Source organism: Lithobates pipiens, unplaced genomic scaffold (genome assembly GCF_037356315.1).
Source record: "Lithobates pipiens isolate NorthernLeopardFrog02 unplaced genomic scaffold, aLitPip1_a1.2 Scaffold_27, whole genome shotgun sequence".
Lineage (NCBI taxonomy): Eukaryota > Metazoa > Chordata > Amphibia > Anura > Ranidae > Lithobates > Lithobates pipiens.
The window spans coordinates 11,370,218-11,378,074 of record NW_027507788.1 but is presented as its reverse complement, the minus strand read 5'-3'; the positions used below and the strand labels follow the sequence as shown (position 1 = coordinate 11,378,074).

General features: G+C 35.0%; 1 long non-coding RNA gene across 1 annotated transcript; it reads left to right on the top strand.

Moving 5' to 3' along the window:
• The first annotated feature begins 1,351 nt into the window (after positions 1-1,351).
• On the top strand, positions 1,352-7,265 carry LOC143933086 (uncharacterized). The gene is made up of 4 exons (XR_013263004.1): positions 1,352-1,391; positions 1,950-2,004; positions 3,827-3,862; positions 6,959-7,265. It is a non-coding gene; the product is annotated as an uncharacterized LOC143933086 (long non-coding RNA).
• The last annotated feature ends 592 nt before the right edge of the window (positions 7,266-7,857 follow it).

The window sequence follows — 7,857 nt, the reverse complement described above, 5'->3', positions numbered from 1 at the left end:
TTAGTCATATATTGCCAAAAGGTGAAACATAACAATAAATGAACAACCAGAATATTGACCTTTTAAGGAAGAGGCACCCGAGCGGGGTCAAGTGACATTGTAAATGGGTGCAATACCCGTGGGACCAATATCAACAGGTCCAACCTGGGCAGTGAAACTAACATAGACCTAGGCTACATTGAAACAGTGATCATTTGGATGTTTTAATGGGGTGTCTCAGGGAAATTATTTTGGTTGGCTAACCACTGTAGGGAAAGAAGAAGACTGCAATAAAGAAATAGAGAGGAGTAGGAAGGTGAGGGAAGAGGGTTTGGGGTTAAGGAAGGTAGAAATAGAGAGGGGTGAGGGAGACAGGTGGTGGGTGCCATCCCCCCGCCCAACCCCACCGATACAGCGTCCTCATCGGTATAAGTTTTAGTCGTACCAAGTCATTAAAGGAAAGTAAGCCTTATATTTTCCCGTAGTCTGAAAGTGTTTCCAACAAGCCCAGATGGTTGAAATTTTTTGTAGATGTTCTTGGGTGGTATAGATGAATTCTTCCATTTCCTCTATTTTAGGAGCCCTGGTTAGCCACTCCCGGGTGGAAGGAATGTCTGTGGATCGCCAGTGCATTGGAATACATAATATATTCATGGCTAATGCTAAGTTATTTTACCAACAGGAGTGGAGGGCTGAGGATTGATGGGAGCTGACAGGCAGGGAGGGAGAGGGGAGAGGAGAGGAGGAAAGAGAAGGCACGTAAACTGACCACAGTGTCAGGGCTCAGCAACCATGATAAACTGTGGTAAGTTTACAGGGGGGAGGAAAGAACCAGGAAGAATCAGCCATATATTTCAGGTGATATAAGTGGCCAAATTACACAACACATGCACTATGCCTGTTATTCATGCTTTAAAGGAACAGGATCCACTAAAAAAAAAATATATTATTATTTGGTGTTACAAACGCTTTAGCTGCTCTTACTGTGAAGAATTAAACTGATGTAAAATAAAGACTAAAATAGTATGTGTGCATTCATAAAGGGCATAGCTCATGTTCTGTGGGCCACTCAGTCAAATCCCTATAAATATCCTTATTATTAAAACAATCCTTCATATATGCCATTGGAAAGAACAGATTTCAAAAACTTACAAAAAACATACTTTTCATGTTATTTGTAAATAGGAAAAAGATACAAAGATAGAATTACATTTATACTCCTCGTGTCCAGATACAGACATTGCCCAATGAACGTGCAAATAATCCATCACACCACAATTGGACTGGATCACCATCCCCCCTCTCCCCCCCCCCCCCCCCACACACACATCTAGTAAAAAAAAGTCAGATAAATACTGAGTTTGTGCTTTTCATTTTCCTACCCAGAGAGACAGAGAGATCACTTGAGATCTGTAAGTACCAGTGGCGGCCTGTCCATAGGGGGCACATGGGCATCGCCTCCCCAAAGCTATTCACAAAAAACATAACAAATCTCTGTTGTCTGTCATTCAGTGACATTATTATATAGCAAGTCTATCTATCTATCTATCTATCTATCTATCTATCTATCTATCTATCTATCTATCTATCTATCTATCTATCTATCTATTTATCTATCTATTCTTTATCTGTCTATGTATCTAATAGCTACATTTTGTTTATCTATCAATCTATGTATCTAATATCTATCTATATTTTATTTTTTGTCTAGCTAATATATTTTCATCTCTCACCTCCCCCTCCCCATATCTGTCTATCTCTCTATCTATCTATCTATCTATCTATCTATCTATCTATCTATCTATCTATCTATCTATCTATCTACTGCATAATAATGCCCCTGAATGACAGACAACAGAGAAAGGAAGGAGAGAAAAGGAGAATTCCCGCAACAGGCAAGATTTTTTAAAGGACGATTTGCACCTGTTTCCAGAAACAAATGTAATATTTTATTTATTTTTTAATTTTAGCTACCTAAAGTCAGAAAGATGAGAATCACCAACATTCTTCTTGTTGTTACTTTGGGTGAGTAAGCACTTGACTACCTATTAGTAGTATTAAAAAAAAAGAAATCCCAGTATAAATCCCATAGTTATTGGCTAACATTTATGTAGATTTTTTTTTTTATTGGATATGTTTTAACAGAAAGTAAAAAAAATATATATATTCTTTAAAATATCAAATACCACCAAAACAAAGCTCTAGTTTTGTAAAATTATATTATATTATAATATATTTATATTTATATTTATTATATAATATTCTATATTATATTTTGTTTGGGTACGGTTTTGCATGACTGAGCAATTATCAGTTAAAGTATAGCAAATAGCATGACCTGGTCATGAAGGGGGTAAATCTTCTGGAGCTGAAGTGGAAACGCTACTCTATATATATATATATATATATATATATATATATATATATATATATTATATATATATATATATTTACAAAATATATATATTAATTATGTATATATATTAATCTATTAATATATAGATTTTTTATTTATTTATAATAAATACAGAAATAATATATATATATATATATATATATATATATATATATATATATATTTATACACAAAATATATATATTCATTTTATTTATATATATATATATATATATATATATATATATATATATATATATATATATATATATATATATATATATATATATATATATAATTTCTGCATTTATTATAAATAAATAAAAAATCTATATATTAATTCTGTATTTAATTATATGTATATATATATATATATATATATATATATATATCTATATATATATATATATATATACACAAAATATATATTACTTAATTATTTCTGTATTTATTATAAATAAATAAAAAATCTATATATTAATTCTGTATTTAATTATATATATATATGTATGTATATGTATATATATATATATATATATATATATATATGTATATATATATATATATGTATGTATGTATGTATATATATGTATATATATATATATATGTGTATATATATATATATATATATATATATATATATATATATATATATATATATATATATATATATATATATATATATATATATATATATATATATATATATATATATATATATATATATATATATATATATATATATATATATATATATATACATATATACATATATACACACACACATATATAGCTGTGCTGTTTGTCATAACCATTGGAAAAGTCCATTATGCTCGGCTCTCATTGACTCTCATTACTGAAATGAATAGTCATTGCAATAAGGAATGAGGATGAACTTGAGCCTATGGTGAGAAGGACCTTTTTAAAATACAACAAATGCAGTGGCATCCTTTCCTTCCTAACACATTACCCAGTCCATATCAGTATAAATAGTATAAATATCCAGCATGAGATTTTTCCCCATTGAGATTTGATTTGTTTTCAAAGTGTTCCTTTCATTTTTTTGAGCCGTGTATTAGAGGAGTATTGCTACATTTCAATGGCATTTAGGTCAGAGGACTGGTTCCCAGTCTTCCAGCTCATTTATAGAAACATAGAAAAGTGACGGCAAAATAAAGACAAAGTTGTCCATCGAGTACGGTGCCCGTTTGTTTGTTTTTGTTTTTTGCTTAGGTTTATTTATTTATTGATTTTTTCATTATCTTTATTGCCTGACTATATTTTCAGTAGAGCATGTTTTCTTTGTTGGACTGTAACCCACATACTACCAAAATATCACACATATTTATTGCCTAACCAATACAGAAATGGCAAGGATACAGAATAAATTGGCTGTACATATTGTGCTTATTCAGAACTGATTCCACTCTCCTCTTCTGTCTCTCTTTACAGCGCTGATTGCGGTGTGCCAGGCCAATCAAGTGCCACGTAAGTCAGCAGGCAGCGGAGTCACAATAGCAATCTTCTACAATCACCAAATACTGTACAATTAAAGTCTACATGCAGTAGTGGCTGGTGATATATATATATATATTTTTTTGGGTGGGGGGGGGGCGCAATATGTCCGGCCACCCGGCGGACAAATCTGACAGTAAGTGACAAGTTTTGGGGATTAGTGACACTAATACAGAAATTAGTGCTAAAACAATGCACTGTCACTGTATAAATGGCACTGGCAGGGAAAGGGTTTACACCAGGGGCAATCAAAGGGTTAAATGTCCCTGGGGGTGTGCTTGCTAAATGTGTGGGGGATGGTCTGACTGGAGAAACACAGAGATCCGTATTCCTGACTAGCAGGAACACAAGATCTCTATGTTCGCCCCTGTCAGAACGGCGATCTGCCTTTTTTTATATAGGCAGATCGCAATTCTGCCTCTCTGGGGAACAATCGCGGGTGGCCGGCGGACATCGAGTCTGCCGGACCTGCTGATTGGCTCCCCCTCTGTCCAATCAGTGCACGCGTGCCCCATAGAGGCTACTGCACGACGCGGTGTACAGGTACGTCGCTTCACGCAGCCGGGGGCCGCCTTGCCACACGAAATGGAGACAGTAAAGGCATCGCCTATCGAGATTTTTAGTTTGTCCCCATTTCACGAACATGCGCAATTTTACATTTTAACATCATCTTTCACATTTTACAAAAAAATTGGGGTAAATATTGTGGTAGTATCACTTTAATGTTTGGGAGCTTTTCTGTATAGGTTTGTGTATGATATTATAAATTGTTTCACATAAATCTCTTGCCACTCACATAACGCATATGTACGGCGGCAGAGAGGGTGGGCTTTAACAACCACACGCTGCACATGTGCGTCCGTGGGCGGCTGAGGTCTTTGTGCTGAGAGCGTGCTCATTACACGCACAATGACCGAGATACTATAGACAACTTTTTCTATCTGGTAATGATCGGGAGCCAATGGGATTGGCTCCTGATCATGTGACCATTATGACAGCCAATCACAGTGGTCCAAATTGCAACAAAGCAAAAAATTGGGACTTTACATGAAGCACAGCTTAAGAGCATAAAAAGCTAGAATCACATGATCATGGACTCCGGAAGCATGAGCATTAACTCAAAAAGATAACAGTATAATTGGATACAATCTAGACAATTTATTTACATGATGTTGGCATAATTCATAACAAAAATATGAAAAATAAATATATTGATAAAAATTCATAAAAATATATACTAATTCATAAACAATATGATTGAATTGATGATGCTATGTTTAAAAACCAATCTATTACCTCCCTAATTTGTCAATTTAGCTCTTTCCTTGGATGTATATACTATAATATAAGGAAAGCCTGCGACAAAGGAAATAGAATGAATTGATATATTTTATGTCTGTATATGGAAATGTAATGTAAAACATTTGGAAAGACTGTTTATGTAAGTTTCCATTCCTGTTTAAAGGGAAAAAAAAGGAGAAAAAATAAAGAAATTGGAAAAAAAAAACAATCTATGGGTAATAGAAACATTGGTACACGGTAGTGCAATTATACTATTCATAGACAACAACAATCATGTAGAAATAAGAATAAATATGCATTAATGAACAATAATATTGGAAATCATGTCACTTATTACAGAGTCTCAAGACCACATGATTTAAAGATGAAGCATAAGGCTAAGGCTCTACGCGTTTCGTGGGAACCCCCACTCATCAGGAGCAATTGCAGGTCCAGTGATCTATAGTAAAAAATAATAATAAAGGATTACAAGGTTAGACAATTGCTGAACACAAACTGGGAAAGAAAAGAGCGAAAAAAGCAAGGGTGTTGCTAGACGCTCTTACCTATAATTGCATAAAGATATAAAAAAAATGCTATTGAAGGTAGAGGATGCCATGAGCGAAACAGGCCTCCCCCGGAGCTGAGGCCGGACAGATAGCTCTGGGGAGGCCTGTTTCCCTCATGCCGTCCTCTACCTTCAATAGTATTTTTTCTATATCTTTATGCAATTATAGGTAAGAGCGTCTAGCAACACCCTTGCTTTTTTCGCTCTTTTCTTTCCCTGTTTGTGTTCAGCAATTGTCTAACCTTGTAATCCTTTATTATTATTTTTTACTATAGATCGCTGTACTTGCAATTGCTCCTGATGAGTAGGGGTTCCCACGAAACGCGTAGAGCCTTAGCCTTGCGCTCCATCTTTAAATCATGTGATCTTGAGATTTCATAATAAGTGACATAATTTCCAATATTATTGTTCATTAATGCATATTTATTCTTATTTCTACATGATTGTTGTTGTCTATGAATTACTATAATTGCACTACCGCGTACCAATGTTTCTATTACCCATAGATTGTTTTTTAATTATACCATCATCAATTCAATCATATTGTTTATGAATTAGTATATATTTTTATACATTTCCATAAACAGACTTAACATATATCAATTCATTCCATTTCCTTTGTCGCAGGCTTTCCTTATATTATAGTATATACATCCAAGGAAAGAGCTAAATTGACAAATTAGGGAGGTAATAGATTGGTTTTAAATTATACCATCATCAATTCAATCATATTGTTTATGAATTAGTATATATTTTTATGAATTTTTATCAATATATTTATTTTTCATATTTTGTTATGAATTATGCCAACATCATGTAAATAAATTGTCTAGATTGTATCCAATTATACTATTTTTTTGAGTTAATGCTCATGTTTCCAGAGTCCATGATCATGTGATTCTACCTTTTTATGCTCTTAAGCTGTGCTTCATGTAAAGTCCCAATTTTTCGCTTTGTTGCAATTTGTTCCACATAATAGGGATGGAGGCAGATGAACCTACCCATTCGCTGCCTCATGTAAAGTCCTAAATACCCCGCCCCTCTTTTTTCGCAATAACAGTGATCACGTGATCAGATGGCCCTTCCCACCCACCCCGGGTGTAAAGACCAAAGACCCCATCAAAGGGATGTTGGGTCTGGGAGGGAAGGGGTTAAGAAAATGCTTTGTTTTAGCGCTCTTGTAACAGACGATCCTCTCATCTCTCGTTCCTTCTCCGCAGAAAAGAATTGCGATTACCCTAACCAGGTTTGGAGACCTTGTGGGACCCACTGTCCAAGTAATTGTGAAAACTATACAGATAAATTTAGATCCTGCATAATGGTGTGTAAAGCAGGCTGCTTCTGCGTTGCACCATACGTCTTCAAACATGGAAATTCCGGCCCCTGCGTCCGCACGGGGGAATGTTCAAGCACATACACTGAATACTATGAACGTTTCTAACCCCATGTGGAAAACGTCATGAAGCCCTGACATGAGAAAACATTGTACGTACCATCTGTCTGAAAAATAAAGACCCGTACATCCTGCTGAAATGTGTCCTGAGCATTCAATTAAAGGGAAACTATAATGGCGGGGGAGAAAATATTTCTGTTTTATTCATTACTATTTATATAAACGATTTCACTTGTTTACCTAAATAATTATTTATTACACAGGAGGCCCCATGTGATAGGAGGCCCCCATGAGACCAGTATCACAGAACATTGTGGGGTTCTGTAAAGAAACAGCACAGTAGAAATGTCTTGTTTTAGGTTGCCTCTTTCCAATTGAATCTCCATATGGTAAACAGTAAGGTTGCACCGATACCGAGTATTTGCACATGTATCGGTACTCGTGCAAATTCACCGATACCTGAGACTGATACTTTCAGGCTCGGTTCTTTGAGCTGTCAGTGGGGTCTCCTCTGCTGACAGATGAAGTGTTAGCCCTTGTACACACGGTCTGAGAATCTGTCGGAATGTGTCCTATTCGACCGTGTTGTCGGATAATCCGACTGTGTGTGGTATGCATCGGACTGATTCCGTCGGAATATCCGTCGGACCCAATTTTCCAATTTGTTGGAAATATTTCGCGACCAACTGGTTCGATCGGACATACTCCGATCATGTGTAGAGAATT